Raw genomic sequence first — 17471 nt, 5'->3', positions numbered from 1 at the left:
TGAGATTCTAATTTCCAAAACATTCATTTGCAAATAGCTCATGAATACTACCCAATTTCCCAAAAGGCAGTATGAAAATGAGCACCCTAAATGATGGGGAAGGCAATTAACATCCATTGAGGGACTGCTAGGTGAATAGCACTATAATAAGTGCTTTATCTTATTTAATCTTCTCAATTACTCTATGACATGGATATGATTACCACCTACTTATAGATAAGTAAGTGTTTAACTTCTGAGCCATCTCCCCAAGCCCCTACTTATAGATAAGTAAACTGAAGTTCAAAGCCAGCCAAGGTTAAACAGTAGGTAGGCACAGAGAATGAATTATGAAATATGCTAACTTTTTACTTTATGAGAGCGAGCGAGAGAACTGGTACTCTAGGGCCTCTAGCCATTACAAATGAACTCAAGACACATGCACCACCTTGTGCACATGTGTCGTCTTGTGTGTTTGGTTTACGTGGGTTCTACAGAGTTAAATCTGAGTCCTTAGGCTTCATAGGCAACACCTTAACTGCTAAGTCATCTCTCCAGATCCAAGTATGCTAACTTTTTTAAGAGTTGAAATCAACAAATTTTGCAAGGACTGTCAAAAATAATAGGCTTTGTGACAATTTCATGTTAACAATTTACTTTGATCATATTCACCACCTCTCACACATTGCCCTTTCTTGTACTATCTTCCCTGACACCCTTCTTGATAAGCAGTCTGTCTTCAACTTTCCTACTTTTGACTACATTGAAATTAATAAGCTGTAATTTAGGCTGGAGAGATGGCTTGATTACATTTAAACTTAATTTTTTTTTTAATTTTTAGAAATATTTCCAGATAAGCATGTGTACAGTAGAGGCTACGTCGGCCATCAGCCTCACAATGCACTGTGGGATGGAACCGATCACAACATCTGCCTATCACTGACTCGTTCCTAGAACTCAACAAAAAGAGGCTATCAGCACTTAGCCAATGTTTCACATTTGCAACTGGGACTAGGACCAAATAACAGAATCATGAATAGCTTAACTGTGGTCTCATCTTGGACTGACTACCGCCCCTCCCCGCAGGTAAGGTAGGATGTAAGAACCTCTGTCCTTTCAAGGCCATGTCAAGGACCTCCTTAGACAGGTCCTGAAGAGTCAGACACCTCAGGCATAGGTCCCCAAATGGCTTCCTAAAGGAACAATGCATAATTCTTCAAAACATTGGTCATATACCCAACAAATCTATTCAAAACCAGGCCCTAACAGACAGACAGACATGGTCTCTGCAGCTCAATATGACATAACTCTTACAAACTCATTGAATCGGCCACATAAACCCTGATTCAAATGGGTAGCAGTATCTTTTCCATCAATATACATGGACACCCCAAAAAGGACGTGCCTCCACCATCTTGTGGCAAAAGCAATTCGTAATCTGGAGATTCCATATTTGCACAGGCAGCTAGTGACAGACTTCCAACTTCGTTAGACACAGTGAGAGAGACAGTTTATACACCATGTCTCACCCTTAGAACTGAACAAGAAATTTCACAATACTCAACTTTTCTATGTGTGATATGCTATTTTATTTTTCGTTAAAAAAAATGTTCCCCAGGCTGGAGAGATTGGCTTAGTGGTTAAACGCTTGCCTGTGAAGCCTAAGAACCCTGGTTCGAGGCTCGATTCCCCAGGACCCATGTTAGCCAGACGCAAAAGGGGGCGCACACGTCTGGAGTTCGTTTACAGTGGCTGGAGGCCCTGGTGCGCCCATTCTCTCTCTCTCTATCTGCTTCTTCCTCTCTCTGTTTGTCACTCCCAAATAAATAAATAAATAAATAAATAAATAAATAAATAAATGTTCCCCACATCTCAGTAAATTGTCTTCTATGATTTAATTTAAGCCAAAGGAGAAGAGGAGAGACACAGCCAGAGTGCACTGCGAGGCTGGGTGAGAAGCCCTCGCCATGAATGTGTTTGAGTCTCGTCTCTCTAACTCTCCCCCACCCACACACAGGCTTCTCTCTCCTGTGCTGCAAACATGACATGGACCCAGACCTATACTGTAGCACCACATTACATGAGGAAAAAGGAATGAAAAGCACCTGAGTTCCAAGACTGTGGGGTGTGTGTCACCACGGTGCACTCTTGCTCAGGAATGGGGTGCTGAGGCAGACTTGGGCTCTGTGCTCATCTGACTTGGGTAATGCCGAGCCTCACTACTTTACTAACTCTATGAGCTTGAGTAAGTTACTCAACATCCCTCTGGCTAGATTTCCTTCAGGAAAGCAGGATAATGAAAGGTCCTATGCCCACTAGTTATCCTGCTTGCAGGCCACAGAGCAGGCATCATGCCCAAAGAAGGCTTCTTCTCAGAACCTCAGAACAATGGTTTCCAGTTACTAAATGTTCCTTCAGTGGCTAGCAAATAACTTGACCACACGACACCAGACAATCAATCTGGCTGCTGGGAGACCACTTCATAAGCAAGGTTTGACAAGCCCTTTTCTGTAGGTCTGCTGTCTCTTCCAGCCAGTAGCTTGGTAGACAGATGGAAGGCCTGCCCACTCTGCAACCCTCAAACGAAAGCACATAAAAAAAATGTACAGTTGAAGTCGGGCGTGGTGGCGCACGCATTTAATCCCAGCACTTGGGAGGCAGAGGTAGAAGGATTGCCATGAGTTTGAGGCCACTCTGAGATTACATAATGAATTCCAGGTCAGCCTAGGCTAGACTAAAACCCTACCTTGGAAGAAAAAAAAAAAAAAGAAAGAAAAAAAATGTACTGTTGTGACTACCATATATCAATCTTTTAAAGTCATGGGGACTCTCCTCAGAGCTCAAAATCAAAATAAATACATCTTGTGTTCAAGAGAAAATGATGCACTTTACCACCTAAAAGTTCACACAGGTAACACCTGCAGTATCTACATTCCTTCAAAATTAAAGAGAAATTAAATGAATGGCTCATTATTGGGAGCTACTTTCTTTAGAAAGCAGGTGTAAGAGAAAATTCTTATATCTTTAAGCAACTAAAAACTCCTTCGAGTATCTCTTCAGGACTGAGGTTTTATTAACTATACACATTTTCTAATCAATGATAACATCAAAAATTTGATCACTCTGACAGTATAGACAGTGAATGTTGGGATTATCTCAAAGCCCAATCCTAATCTTTCTATAAAAAGAAATATATGCCACCATAAATGTGAGATTTAAATTTTTCTAGTAGCCCCATTAAAAATCTCAAGTTTTATATAATAATGCATTGTATTGAATACAACATATCTAAAACATTGTTTTAGTACATAATCAGCATAAAATATTATTAATGACTTTACAGTTTTTCCCATACTATCTTTCCATCTCAATTCACAGCAAATATATTCTATGTGCTCAATAGCCACATAAGTGATGGCTACTGTATCAGTCAATATAGTATATAGTATTCATTGATAACTGAAAATCTAAAGACTATCTATCTATACTTATGATTGTTAGAACAGCCTCTTGAAGGCCAGGTGTGATTGTGCACGCCTTTAATCTCAGCACCTGGAAAGCAGAGGTAGGAGGACTGCCTTGAGTTCGAGGCCACCCTGAGACTAGTGAATTCCAGGTCAATCTGGGCTAGAGATAGACGATATCTTTAAAAAACAAACAAAAACAAAACAAAACAACAACAACAATGAGAAAAGCTGGCCACTCCTTGAAAACCAACTGACTCAAACTCAACATGCTCACAGCCAAATTCATCTTCCTAAAAACAGTCCCTCTCACCATTTCATAACCACATACGTACTGCCCAATCAGAATTCTTGCTGTTTTGCCTTCTTCCTCATCGGATGCAAAGACTTCTTTACTGAGTTCCATTAATTTTAGTTTCAGTAGTTTTAACAAATTCATTTTCCCATCAGGGCTACCTCACTGTCTATCCAAGATAAATGTCATTCCTGAAACTGTTCTAGCAGCCTCACAATTGGTCTGACTCTACTATAATTCCTGTGACCATTCAGCCTACAGCTCAGTGTTTTGTGTTTTTTTTTCCTTCAAAATGCATATCTAATCTTCTAACCACTGCTTCATATACTTCAGTAGTTTCCAACTGGCAAAGATTAAAAATCTTAACAACGTCGATGTCTACAATTTCCGATCTTTTCTTGCTTTTGTACCTTTTCTAGCCCATGCACTCTCTTTCACTCTACTCTCAAGCTGCACTGGCCTTTCTTCAGTATAGCAAACAAGCCACTGTCCTTCCCATCAGTAAGACTACTCACCTCACCATTTCAACTAGCGAATTCTCCTGTATCTTTTGGCTTTAAGCTTAATAACAATCATTCTGAAATGAACACCAGAAGTGACAATGAAAATTTTATGATTATGGCAAGAGGGTTGGAGAGATGGATTAGTGCTTGCAAAGCCTCACAGCCCAGGTTTGATTCCTTAGTACTCGCATAAATAAAGCCAGATGCACAAAGTGGCATATATATCTGGAGTTTGTATACAGTGCCAAGAGGCTCTAGACTGTCCATACTCACTCTCTCTGCTTCTTACTCTTGCGAATAAATAAATAAAAAAGACAATAGACCAAGCTTTGGAAATACTGGAAATGTTTTGGTTTTTAAATATATAAGTAGTATAAAACTCAAGAGGGCCTTCATAATTTTCGAAATTTACTACACTGTTTCTTTGCAAATAAACATTTGATGGGTCTGCAATCTGCATGCTTTCTTGGTCAGGTACAGAAAAGTGAATGAGTAAAATCTCATCTTTCAACACTTTGTACTGTTTTACAATAATGGCCTGTTGTGTTCAAAGTATTTTAGAGATATGAAGGGCTTTCATAAGCATCTCACACTAAGTATGCTACATATTAAATTTTAGGCTAACTGTAGACATCCAAACATCTAAAACAGATCCTGCTTTGGGAAGCTTTCGAATTAAGTCAGAGATCAAAGTGACACACCTAAAGGTAAGACCATTTCCATCAAGAGGAACTATTAGACTCCAGGGATAGAGAAGAAAATATAGGGCTATTCTAGAGGTATTTGTTTTGACTAGTAAGGTACTAAGAGTCATGTCACATTAATGATTGTGCTTCTAAGAACCAATGTAACTCCTCAGATCACATAATCGTCATAGTCATTGATGTCATAACTATCACAACCAAGACATATACAAGATTAATGAGGCATATGGCCCAGCTCCCAAACCTTCTTGAAAGTACAGCTGAAAAGATGAATTAAATGTAGAGATCCCATGAACTATATTCTCATAATAGCTGTAGCTCAATTATGTTGTTTTGACAAATGTACATAGAACAAAATTGAGCTGATTTACCAAAAATTCAGTATGCTGAGAAGTTGTGTGGGTTAATTTGTCTAGTATGCATGAGGCCTTGGGCTGAAATCAGAGATAGAGAGACAGAGAGAGAGAAAGAGAGAAGAGGGAAGAGAGAAGAGAATAAGGAGAAAGAAGAGAGAGACAAGCACAGGGGAAGAGAATATGAAAATGAGAAAAGCAACGTTAGCTTCCAAAGAACACCTGACAGATGAAACTGAGTCAAGTATTAACAACATGCTGAGTGTCAAAAAGACAACAATAACACCGTAAGTTCAATTTTGCCCCCCCCCCACTATAATGCATTAGCTACCGACTCCTGATGATTTTTTTTAAAGCTTTCCAGTACAGTAATCTAATTGTATTGTAAGTTCTTCTAGATTTAGACTGACTGGTTTAACTTTCTTTAACAAAGAAACAATCACAGCTTCATTTTTTTTTTCCATTTTTTGTTTTTTTTGAGGAAGTCCAGGCTGACCTGGAATTCACTACATAGTCTCAAGAGCGGCCTTGAACTCACGGTGATCCTCCCACCTCTGTCCTCCCCCCCGCCCCCCAGTGCTGGGATTAAAGGCGTGCGCCACTATGCCCGGCTTCCATGTAATAATACCTAAGCAGAATCTTCTTAAACATGGGAATGAAACTACATAAGAAACTCTGTATTTGGGAAGACAATTTTTGTTTTCTTGGATAAATTATAAAAATGCAGTGATAGTTATATTTTTATAGTTTAAAAAGTGTGTGTTAGGGCTGGAGAGATGGCTTAGCGGTTAAGCACTTGCCTGTGAAGCCTAAGGATCCCGGTTCGAGGCTCGGTTCCCCAGGTCCCACGTTAGCCAGATGCACGAGGGGGCGCACGCGTCTGGAGTTCGTTTGCAGTGGCTGGAAGCCCTGGCGCGCCCATTCTCTCTCTTTCCCTCTATGTGTCTTTCTCTCTATGTCTGTCGCTCTCAAATAAATAAATAAATAAATAATGAACCAAAAAAAAAAAAGTGTGTGTTACCAGATTGCTGGAAGTAGAGGTGGGATTATGGTTAAAACTTTTTTGGGGAGTGGGGAGGAAACGTGAGGCTAAATAAAGAGGCAGTCAAGTATGGAAGAGTAAATAATTTCGTTTGGCTCATGAGAATGAGTAATATGGTATAAAAACTAGAAAAATATCTAAAATAAGATTACTAAGGGGCTTCAGTCTATGGCCATACCACCCTGAACATACCTGATCTCATCGAAAGGAGCTTCAATTGTAGGTCAAATAGGCTATAATAATTTTTTAAATTTTATCTTTTAGACAAGTCTAATGAACTGGACTTTTATTTTTAAGCGAGAGAGAGCCGGACAGAGGGGGGGGGGAGGGACGGAGGGAGGGAGAGAGAGAGACGACAGACAGACAGACAGAGAAAATTGGTGTGCCAAGGCCTCCAGCTACTGTAATCGAACTCCAGATGCATTCACCACCTTTTGCTTCTGGCTTACATGGGACTCAGAGTTGGACATGGGTCCTTAGGCTTCATAGACAAGCACCTTAACTGCTAAGCCATTTCTCCAGCCCTAGGCTATAATTAATTTTATAGGCAATGGGCATGACTTTGAAAAGAGGCAAGCCATGACACGACTTCAGTTTTAGGAAAGGTGAGTTATATAGAAATGTAGAGGGAAATGAAGAGAGATAAGTGATATGGCAACAGAGTATTTTTGTTTTTTTCTAGGAAAGAGGTTAAGAGTGACAGCAAGAGGAAGGGACAAAGATTACCAGTATTCTTTATGAACCTTTTCAACAATATATATATATATACTTGGATAATATTGTTTTTCGAAGCAAGGTCTCAGTCTAGCCTAGACTGCCCTGGAACTCAACTCTATAATTTCAAGCTGGCCTTCAATTCAGAGATCCTCCTACCTCAGTCTCCTGAGTATTGGGACTGAAAGTGTATGCCACCATGCATGACACATTTTGGAGGGAAGGAAACACCTATCATTTCCATTTAAAATCAGAACATGTTAAGAACACAACTAGAAAGAACTGATGATTCGGGGGATACAGGTGTACTGAGGCATTTTTTTCATTATTTAAAAATGTTTTTATAATGCATTCTGATCCTAATCCCCTCCACTTTCTCTTATAGCCCCCCTTCCCCATTTCTTTTCTTTGCTTTTCCTTTCTTTTTTTCCAGGTAAGGTCTCACTCTGGTCCAGGCTGACCTGGATTTCACTATGTAGTCTCAGGGTGGCCTTGAACTCACAGCAATCCTTTTACCTCCTGCCTCCTGAGTGCTGGGATTAAAGGCATGTGCCACCACACCCGGCTCCATTTCATTATTTTTGACAAGGTCTTCTATTTATTGATCCTAGTAAGAACCTGGTTTAGTCCTATAAAGTATGATTTAAAGTGGTACTGGTGTTTACCATACACTATATATATGTATGTATGTATTTTAGAACTAAAGACATGAAAAGGGAGGAGACAAGTGTAAGAGGATTCAGTCTCATGCAGTTAAAAAAGAGTCATGTGGTTCTTGCTCCTGCCTGCTCAAAGACTCCTGTCTCAAGAGTATTGTCTAGGGAAGAGATTCATAATTGCTAAATGGATAGCTGCAGTTCCTTACCAGGAGGAGAAACATCTGTTTTCTCTCCTGATGGGATATAGGTTTCCTAGGCTACCAAATTTATCCTGCAACCTCCACTGCTATAGACATGCATAAATGCAGAAATACAATCTGAAAAGTTCTATGTTGGCATGAAGTAAGTCTTAAACATTAGAAGAACCTGGTCTGATGCCTCAAACCTACAGCTTTTTATAGGACATTTCCCCCTCTCCGATGAGAGTTCAAGTCTAACTGCCAGGAGATGACTAGAAAAAATAGCATACAATATGGAGGGTTCCTAATCAATAAAAGGAATTCCGAGGCCCGGTTACTGTTTGATTTTCATGGTGCTACCTCTATCTTGTAATAAGAAACACATCAAGAAACATCAGGTAAAAAAAAAAAGGGGGGGTGTAATAAAAACTAACTCACTGAATAATTCCATTTCTAGTCCTCTACAGCTTGGAATAAGTCAGGGAAGCAAGATTTAATGAGGAAAAATATTTGAATATTTAAATCCTGCTTTGATCTGCATGCAACAGACAATAGAGAATGCAGTGGGGGTTGCATAAAAATTACACAAGTGACTGCCCTCCACTAAAAATGGCATGTTAAAATCTTTATCAATATACAGGTTTGACACAGAAATATATAACTATGTGATTATGAGAAGAAAAATCAAGTCTGGTTTAATATGAATTTAATACCTTTTAATCCTTTGGTAAATTTAAAAAATTAGATGTATCTTAATTTGGTAAGAATACCATTTTACAATGTTTATCATTTAATAGTTTAAAATGCTTATTTTACTTTTAACTCTCTAGTTAATCTTCATGATTATCCAGCATGGAATTAGTATTATATCCATTTTATAATGGAAAAACTGGGCAAGTTTGCCACATGGCTAGTAAGTGAAATAGTGGCTCAAAAACAGGTGTTAAAAGTAATAAATATTTTCATCACCAATGGCAGTGATTTTATTACTACCAAGCATCAGGCATACATCAAATTAAGAAGTCTTCAGGCCTGGTTCAGTGGCACCCAACTTTAATCCCAGCATTCAGGAGGCTCAGATAGGAGACTGTTGTGAGTTCCAGGTCTGCTTGGGCTAGTGTGAAACTGCCGGGGGGGGGGGGGGGGAGGAGGTTGGTGGAGTCATAAGGTCTTATTTATCCATGGCAATGAAATTCAAGGCAGGCCTTAGCTATCCATAAATAAAACAGATTTATTACAGGTGAGTGGCACATGTCCAGTCCCTGTTGTGAATATTTTCTTCTCTAAACTTTGAAGTTTTCCAAATTTATGAATTACACTTGAGGGCTGGAGAGATGGCTTAGTGGTTAAGGCGCCTACCTGAGAAGCCTAAGGACCGAGGTTTGATTCTCAAGTATCCACAGAAGCCAGAGGTACAATTTGGTGCATATGTCTGGATGGAGTTTGCAGTGGCTAAAGGCACTGATGTACCCATTTTCACTCTTTCTCTATCTGCCCTTTTCTCTCTCTCAAATAAATAAATAAATTAAACTTTAAAACCAACCAACTGAGTTTTCTGTTTCACCCTGAATGCAGGAAAATATTCTACCTTATTCAGGACAAAAATATTCTAAAAATCCTAAATAGTTTTTCTACCTATAGACTTGTTCATTGCAATTTCTAATATGCAATAAAATTTGCCAAGTAAAAAATCATTACGTAAGCTACTTGAAAGATAAAATACCTAATAAACGATTCAAGTTTTCAAGTCTTTGTATCTCAACAGTAGGATGGTTAGGAGGATGTATATTAGTATCTTTCCTTAGTAAAGAATCTGACATACTAAGTTTTAAAAATGTAGATGAACTTCATAAATAAAGTCATAACAGGTTTTCTATGAATCTTAATAGAAATAATAATCAACAAGCTATACATTTTATTGGAAAAAATACAGGGTTTTTTATATCCTTCATATAAAAAACAAGAGGATCTCGTGATAAAAAAGGAGGGTTAATCTACTATTTTCAATAAGGAAGTAAAAGTATAAGATAACTTCTTATCAATATTCTAGTACTGGTTTTGTTAAACACCATAACTGAGATTAACTCTATATAGGCCCATAATATCAGAGTCTATAAGAACTGGATTTAAGAAGAACCATTAGTTAACTCATGAAATTAGGAGCAGGAGTGGAGAATATTTCATACACAATTTTAAATAAAATATGTAAGAAATACCTTCTATGAATAGAACACCTTGGGTAATCCACCTACATCAGCTAACTCTGAAAACCTATTTTCCTCCTAGAGACATAAACATACTAAGGAACATCTTCAGAGTAAATTGTAAGACGTTAGTAAACATAAAAAAGCACAAACTGTACCTGTTAAACTGAAAAAATGGGTGCAATAAATGATGATGCATGAGAGAAAAGAAGGCCCATTTCTTCTGTTGTTTATTTTTGTTAGAGATAAAAGGAGTTACAGAGCTTTATAGTTGAGTCACAAAGTAGGATAATGTTGGTATTTAAAACAATTAACACATCTATTGATTTGCCCACATGTCTGATTTTCCTAAGGACCCATTGGGAATTCTGGATGGCACTGATGACCAGGAGAGGGCAGCTCACCACTGCAGCTTTGACTGAACTCATAAAAGATGTGAATCCCTTTCATTGACATTTAGGGGATGCTATGGCTAGATTTTCCACACTCAATTAATGAAGGAGATATTGCCATTAAAAATTCAAAATCACAAAGGTATAATAGTACCCGTTAGTATAACAAATAACTAGTAGGAAATATTTGGGATATACAAACAAGAACTTGTAAATTAAGATGATACTAAAGTTCTTGTACTTCTCAGATAAATGTGAGTATTCAAGGCTAGCAACTGCAGTCATTATGATGAAAAATCTATATTCACTATCTGTTCTCATTACAGAGCATTTTGTAAGTAACTACTTCTGGGGACGAGGAAAATGGTTCAGTGACTAAGAGCGCTTGCTGCACAAGCATGAGGACCTGAGTTTGATAACCAGCACCCATGGAAAGCCAGGTGTGACCATATAGCTGGGCCTTGCTGGTCAGCCAGTCTAATGGAAAAATGGCATGAGATCCAGTTCAGTTTGAGAGTTGGTCTCAAGAAAATCAGGCAGCCAAGAGAAAAAGGATACCTGACATCTTCCTCAGGACGCTGCACATATGTGCACAGGTGACGCGCATCTCAACACAAACACATGCATACATCATACACAAATACCACACATACCAGACACAAATCAATACAAACTATTTACAGTTTGTTAATTTTCAGTTGTCTAAGCTCTTTATCAAAATGAATCCACACATATACAATAAATGCAACTGAATGTAGTGTGTCACATACCAAAGGATTTATGGGGGTTGGGGGACACAAACTCCTACTAATCCATTTAAAAATTCAGTATTTCTCTTGGATTACACATACCTTTTTTTTTGTTTTTTTTGAGGTAGGGACTCACTCTAGCCTAGGCTGACCTGGAGTTCACTGTGATCCTCATTCCTTAGCCTCTGCAGTGCTGGGATTAAAGCGTGTGTTAGCACATCTGGCAGATTACAAATGTCTTTGAAATATGCTATTTATGAGCTGTATGTTAGTGTGAATTTAAACTTTCTATTGTCATCTGAATTATAAACAGAACTAGATTGTTGTTATCCAAAATATGATAAACAGCTGACATTTTTTTAAAAGTTAGATTATGTAGACAGTATGGTTTCCTTATTTTAGGAGAAATAATTGGAGCTTCTGGTTAAATAATGTTCCCTTCTTTCTTTACTTCCCCTCTTCCTTTTGCTTCTCTTTTCCTCTCTTCTTTTCTCTTTTCCTTTCTCTTCTCCCCTCTCATTCATCTCCACTCCTCCCTTTCTTTCTCTCTCTTTTTCAAGACAGACTCTATAGAGCACAGGCTGGCCTGGACCCTGCAATCCTCCTGCCTCCACCTTCAGAATTATTACAAGTGTGCACCATTACATGTGGCGGGACATTTCTTTAACTCTCACTTACTGTCAACTCTGGTTTTTATTAATAAAACCAAGAGAAAAGTTACTGGACTGTAAGTCTCTTAAAAGTTACCTGCATCAGTGTATCATTAGCTGATTAGATGTTTATTGTAAATAAAATCACAAGAAAACATTAAGAACAAAGACAATGATTTAATAGATACATAAACAGTAATTATTTAAATAGCATTTCATTTCCTTTTGAGTTTTTAATTTGAGGTATAAAATGTTACTTCCAAGCCCTTTTTATGTCATAGGGCTCAAATATAATGATGTTTGCATAACACATTAGGGGAAAATGATGAGGGTACTTTCAATTAAAGGCAACCAACCCAGAAGTTCTGAATGCCCGAGGGCCCATAAGTCTACCCTGAGGACAGAAACAATCAATATTCTGATCATCTGACATAGCAAAACATCACAACAGTTAAGAGATTATGACGTGTATCTCTGTCCAAGGATAACAGGATAAGGAAAGAATAAAAGCAGTAGATGCAATCCTACTTCAGTGATAGCCTCAGTGTACAATATAAAAAAGTATACTCCAGGCAGCAAAGAAATGGCAAAGTGTCAATTTGGGTATGTGTAACTTACACTGTTTTAAATGTTATCCATTTTAACAATGCAAATTACAAACTTACAAAAAGAAATTAAATGTATTTATTTGAGAGAGGGAAAAAGAGAGATAGAGGCAGAAATATATATAGAGAGAATGGGCAAGCCAGGGCCTTTAGCTATTGTAAACGAACTCCAGATGCAAGCACCACCTTGTGCACCTGGTCATGGGTTCTGGGTAAACAAACCTGGGTCCTTAGGCTTCATAGGCAAATGTCTTAATTGCTAAGCCATCTCTCCAGCCCAAGAAATTAATTAAAAAAATAAAAAAACTCTTGCATTTGTAGAAGAGGATTTTGTCTTGAGCTTTAGACAAACTTTTAATGAGAAAGACACTATTATTCCTTAGAAATGAAGATAACCCAGTAAAGACACATCAAGAAATTTTTAATAACATAGTTAACAAAAGGCCATTTGGTTTCTTCTATGGCTTCCAAGTTATGGCAGAGGAAATATTGAAATAACATTGGATGATTAAAAAGAATAAAAATTGGGCTGGATTGCTTAGTGGTTAAGGCATTTGCCAGCCAAGCCAAAGGACCCAGGTTTAATTATCAAGGGCCTACGTAAGACAGATGGACAATGTGGCACATGTGTCTAGAGTTTGTTTGTAGCAACTGAAGGCTCTAGCACACCAATTATCTCTATTGATATCTATCTATATACCTGCCTGACATTCCTCCCTTTGTCCCTCTTTCCCTCAGATAAAAATATTAAAAAAAAAAAAAACTTTAAAAGGGCTGGAGAGATAGCTTAGCAGTTAAGTACTTGCCTGTAAAGTCTAAGGACTGCAGTTTGAGGCTTGATTTCCCCAGGACCCATTTTAGCCAGATGCACAAGGAGAGGCGCAAGATTGGAATTCATTTCCGGTGGCTGGAGGCCCTGGCATGCCCATTTTCTCTCTCTCTGCCTCTTTCTCTCTCTGTCTGTCGCTCTCAAATAAATAAATAAAAATGAGCAAAAAGATAAAAATTTTAAAAAACCTTTAAAAAATACTCAAAATTGGGCTGGTGAGATGGCTTAGTGATTAGTCTCTTGTGTGCTGTTGCACTGCATTGTATACATGTAATTAGAAGAACAGATTAATGGGGTTGAAAAGGCCTAAGTGAGGTCAGGGGAAGAGATTAAGTAAATGAAATATGGACAGAAGGCTAGTCAAAATCTAAGAGGATATAAATAAGTCATATGGAAACTTACTTTTTTGGACAACGGAACACTCAAAAACCATACATTGTTACTAGAAAACTTTACGTGCCATGGATGGGATACCTTCCATTGAGTTGTTGGCCAGGGAGGTCCCTGATGCCCCCAAAACATTATAGGACATTGCTGAGGCCCTGTTGCTGAAGATTCCACATACTCGGGCTGCAAGGTCACTGAGAAATCCTGCTGGAAGTGAGCTGAAAACCTCCATGTAGACCAGCTGACAGAAAGCTGGAAAAAGCCATGCTGTATACAGTTCAATGGGGGGGGGGGGGGAACCAGCAGGGAAGTGTCTCAACAGTAGACACTTCAAGCCTCATCTTTGGCCAGCCAGGCCAAATGAGCCAATGGGTGCAATAGTGGCACATCTGTTATGGGGGAAACCAACTGCCCTCTAATTTGACTAGAGGCCTGCTCCATGGGAAGGAATACATCCTGATACTGAAAACTTGTAACAGTGGTGGTCATAAGCCCTAGGGGTGTAATGTCTGCTGGTGTCTGGCTAAATGTATGTACTAGGCTCACCAAACTGCCCAATAAGTACTTCTCTTAATGTTCATACCCATATATTAATGCTACTCTCACTTTTGGATACAGAAGCTTCTCTTTTAAGATGGCAGTGACCTTGGGATGACTCAGAAGGCACTATGGTGCTGAGAAGACGTAACAGAGGCATGCTCAGCACTGAAATATCTCTATCACACCTTCCAAGGCTCAGGGCCCATTGTGGAAGAGGTGACAGAAAGAATGTAACAGCCAAAGAAATGGTAGGACTCCTTACAGTGTGCTCCTCCAGACACAAAATGGCCTGGATATCCATGACCCTACAGTGCCTGACACTACCTACATAAGACCATCATAATAGGAGGAAACATGACATCAAAATAAAAGAGAGACTGATTGACAGGGGGAGGGGATATGATGGAGAATGGAGTTTCAAAGGGGAAAGTGGGAGGAGGGAATTACCATGTGATATTGTTTACAATTATGGAAGATGTCAATAAAAAAAAAAAAACATTAAAAAAATAATCAAGGGTTGGAGAGATGGCTTAGCAGTTAAGCTCTTGCCTGTGAAGCCTAAAGAGTACAGTTCAAGGCTTGATTCCCCAGGACCCATGTTTGCCAGATGCACAAGGGAACGCACATGTCTGGAGTTCATTTGCAGTGGCTGAAGGCCCTGGCACACCCATTCTCTTTCCTTGTTGTTCTTTTTTTTTTTTTTTTTTTTTTTGGTTTTTCAAGGCAGGGTCTCACTCTGGCTCAGGCTGACCTGGAATTCACTATGTAGTCTCAGGGTGGCCTCGAACTCATGGCGATCCTCCTACCTCTGCCTCCCGAGTGCTGGGATTAAAGGCGTGCGCCACCACGCCCGGCTTTCCTTGTTGTTCTTAAATAAATTCATAAAAATAAAAAAAAAATAATCAGAATTGGGGTGGAGAGATGGGTCAGTGATTACTCACTTGTGTGGTGGTGCATACCTTTCATCTCAGCACTAAGGACTGACAGGGAGGCTGAAGGAGGAGGATGGTTGTGAGTTCAAGGACACCCTGGGGGTACAGAGTGCATTTCAGGTCAGTCTGAGCTAAAGTAAGACCCTGCCTTGAAAACAAAGAAAATAAAACAATGTTTTGACAGCCAGGATTCCCCAGTATCCAGACACATGAAGTGACACATATGTCTTTCTCTTTAAAAAAGCATGGGGCTGGGGAGATGTCTTAGCAGTTAAGGGGCTTGCCAGTGAAGCCTAAAGACCTCTGTGTGATCTCTCTCCAGAACCCTTGTAAGCCAGATGCCAAAAGCATCTGGAGTTTAATTGCAATGGCTGACGCCCTGGCACACAATTTTTTTTTCTTTCTCTCTAAAAAAGGAAAAAAAAAAAAAAAAAAGAGCATGATTAGGGCTGGAGAGATGGCTTGATGGTTAAGGCGTTTACCTGTGAAGCCTAAGGTCCCATGTTCTACTCTTCAGATGCCACATAAGCCAGATGCACAAGGTGATGCAAGTGTGCAAGGTCACACATGCACACAAGCTGGCACATGCGCCTGAAGTTTGATTACAGTGCTGGAGGCCCTTGTGTGCCAATTCATTCTCTTTGGCATAAAAAAAAAGAGGCCAGTTTGTTGGGCTTGCCTCAGCGTTATTTGCTATATAATGTACAAAATGACATTATCACATATAGCAAAACTCTTTATCTATGCCAACCAACAGACATCTACACCTATCTGTTTTGTCCTCTGGCTACCTTTCTTTATTCTCACTTTCATACTGTGCTCACCAAAACTGTAACCTTGACCTTGACAACATATGTTCTTAAACATGATTCTTTATGTTCACTCTAATCTACATTACTACCAAAATATCTACAAATTCTCAAAATAATCATGTATTCCTTTCCGTGATATTCAGCCAGCCAGCCAACCATCTATCTTCCAAGTCAGCCAAAGTGAGCTGCTTTGCCCTTTAGGCATTTATGTGGGTTCTGGGGGACCAATCTGGGGTCTTTATGCTTGCACAGAGAGCACCTTACTGGCTGAACCATCCCTCTAGCTCTTAGCCATTAAATTGCATTTTTGATGTCATTTGAAATGCCTCTTGCCGGGCGTGATGGCGCACGCCTTTAATCCCAGCACTTGGGAGGTAGAGGTAGGAGGATTGCCGTGAGTTCAAGGCCACCCTGAGACTTCATAGTGAATTCCAGGGAAGCTTGGGCTAGAGTGAGACCCTACCTTGAAAAACCAAAAAAAAAAAGAAATGCCTCTTTATTCTACTGGAAAAGAAACATCTTGACTCACACATTATCTTTGCATTGTTTTATGTGATCCTCATTAAACATGTAAAGGAGGAAATTGAGGGTCAGAGAAATAAATGATACAGCTTACAGTCATGATGAAAATGAACTACGCAGGATTGGAGATATGGATCAGTGTTTAAGGCATTTTCCCCCAAAACCCAAGTTCAATTTGCCAGCACCCACGGAAAGCCAGATGCACAAAGCGGCTCATGTATCTAAGTTCCTTTGCAGTGACAGTAGAAAATGGAATGTGAAAGAAACTGGATGATTCCTCTATGCAATGCAGGTGTTTACTGTTAACTAAGAAATGGGATGATCCCTCTGTGCAAAGCAGGTGTTTTACTGTTACCTATGGAATGGGATGATTGCTCTGTGCAATGTATCATGACCTCCCTGTATCTCTTTGTTTCTAAAAATCTTTGTGATTACATAGCACAGAATGTTTCTTGACTCAGTTCTGCGTATGTGACATATATAACCTTCAGACTTTTTGTGATACACCCCCTTGTTTAACAGTATGTCATTGTGTGGTTTAACTCCCAATCCTGTTTTCATTATAAACATCATGTGCTTATTTCCAATAAAAGCTGACACTCTGAACAGCTCAGCGCTACATCTTGACATCATGATCTCTGGGATGCAGACCTGATGCACCAGATTTCTTTTTTTTTCTCCCTTTTTACCCAGTAAAACTTTGCCTCACATTCTGTGAGTCAATGGTTTTACTTGTATGACACCAGACCCCATAACAACAGGAGGCCCTGGTGTGCCCATTCTCTCTCTCTGCTTGCAAATAAAAGAATAAAAAGAAAACAAACTGTTCAAAGCAATGGAGAAGAGTTCTAATCAGATATTCCTAGAACATAAAATTTAGAATCAACCAAACACTTTCCTGCAAAATAATTTTTTTAAATCATTCGTTCATTCATTCAAGAGATAGGGAGAAAGAGG

At 39.1% G+C, this 17471-nt stretch overlaps 1 protein-coding gene and 1 pseudogene across 2 annotated transcripts in view; one reads left to right on the top strand and one right to left on the bottom strand.

Annotated features, from left to right (window-relative positions):
* Positions 1 to 17471, bottom strand: part of Zcchc7 (zinc finger CCHC-type containing 7) — a 224956-nt gene that overhangs the window by 74366 nt on the left and 133119 nt on the right. The gene's annotated exons all lie outside the window — the stretch shown is intronic.
* Positions 1330 to 17471, top strand: part of LOC105943998 — a 76880-nt pseudogene continuing 60738 nt past the window's right edge.

The sequence above is a fragment of the Jaculus jaculus genome, chromosome 1 (assembly GCF_020740685.1).
Source record: "Jaculus jaculus isolate mJacJac1 chromosome 1, mJacJac1.mat.Y.cur, whole genome shotgun sequence".
NCBI classification, from domain to species: Eukaryota; Metazoa; Chordata; class Mammalia; order Rodentia; family Dipodidae; genus Jaculus; species Jaculus jaculus.
The sequence above is the reverse complement of the archived record's forward strand: the minus strand, read 5'-3'. Positions and strand labels throughout refer to the sequence as shown.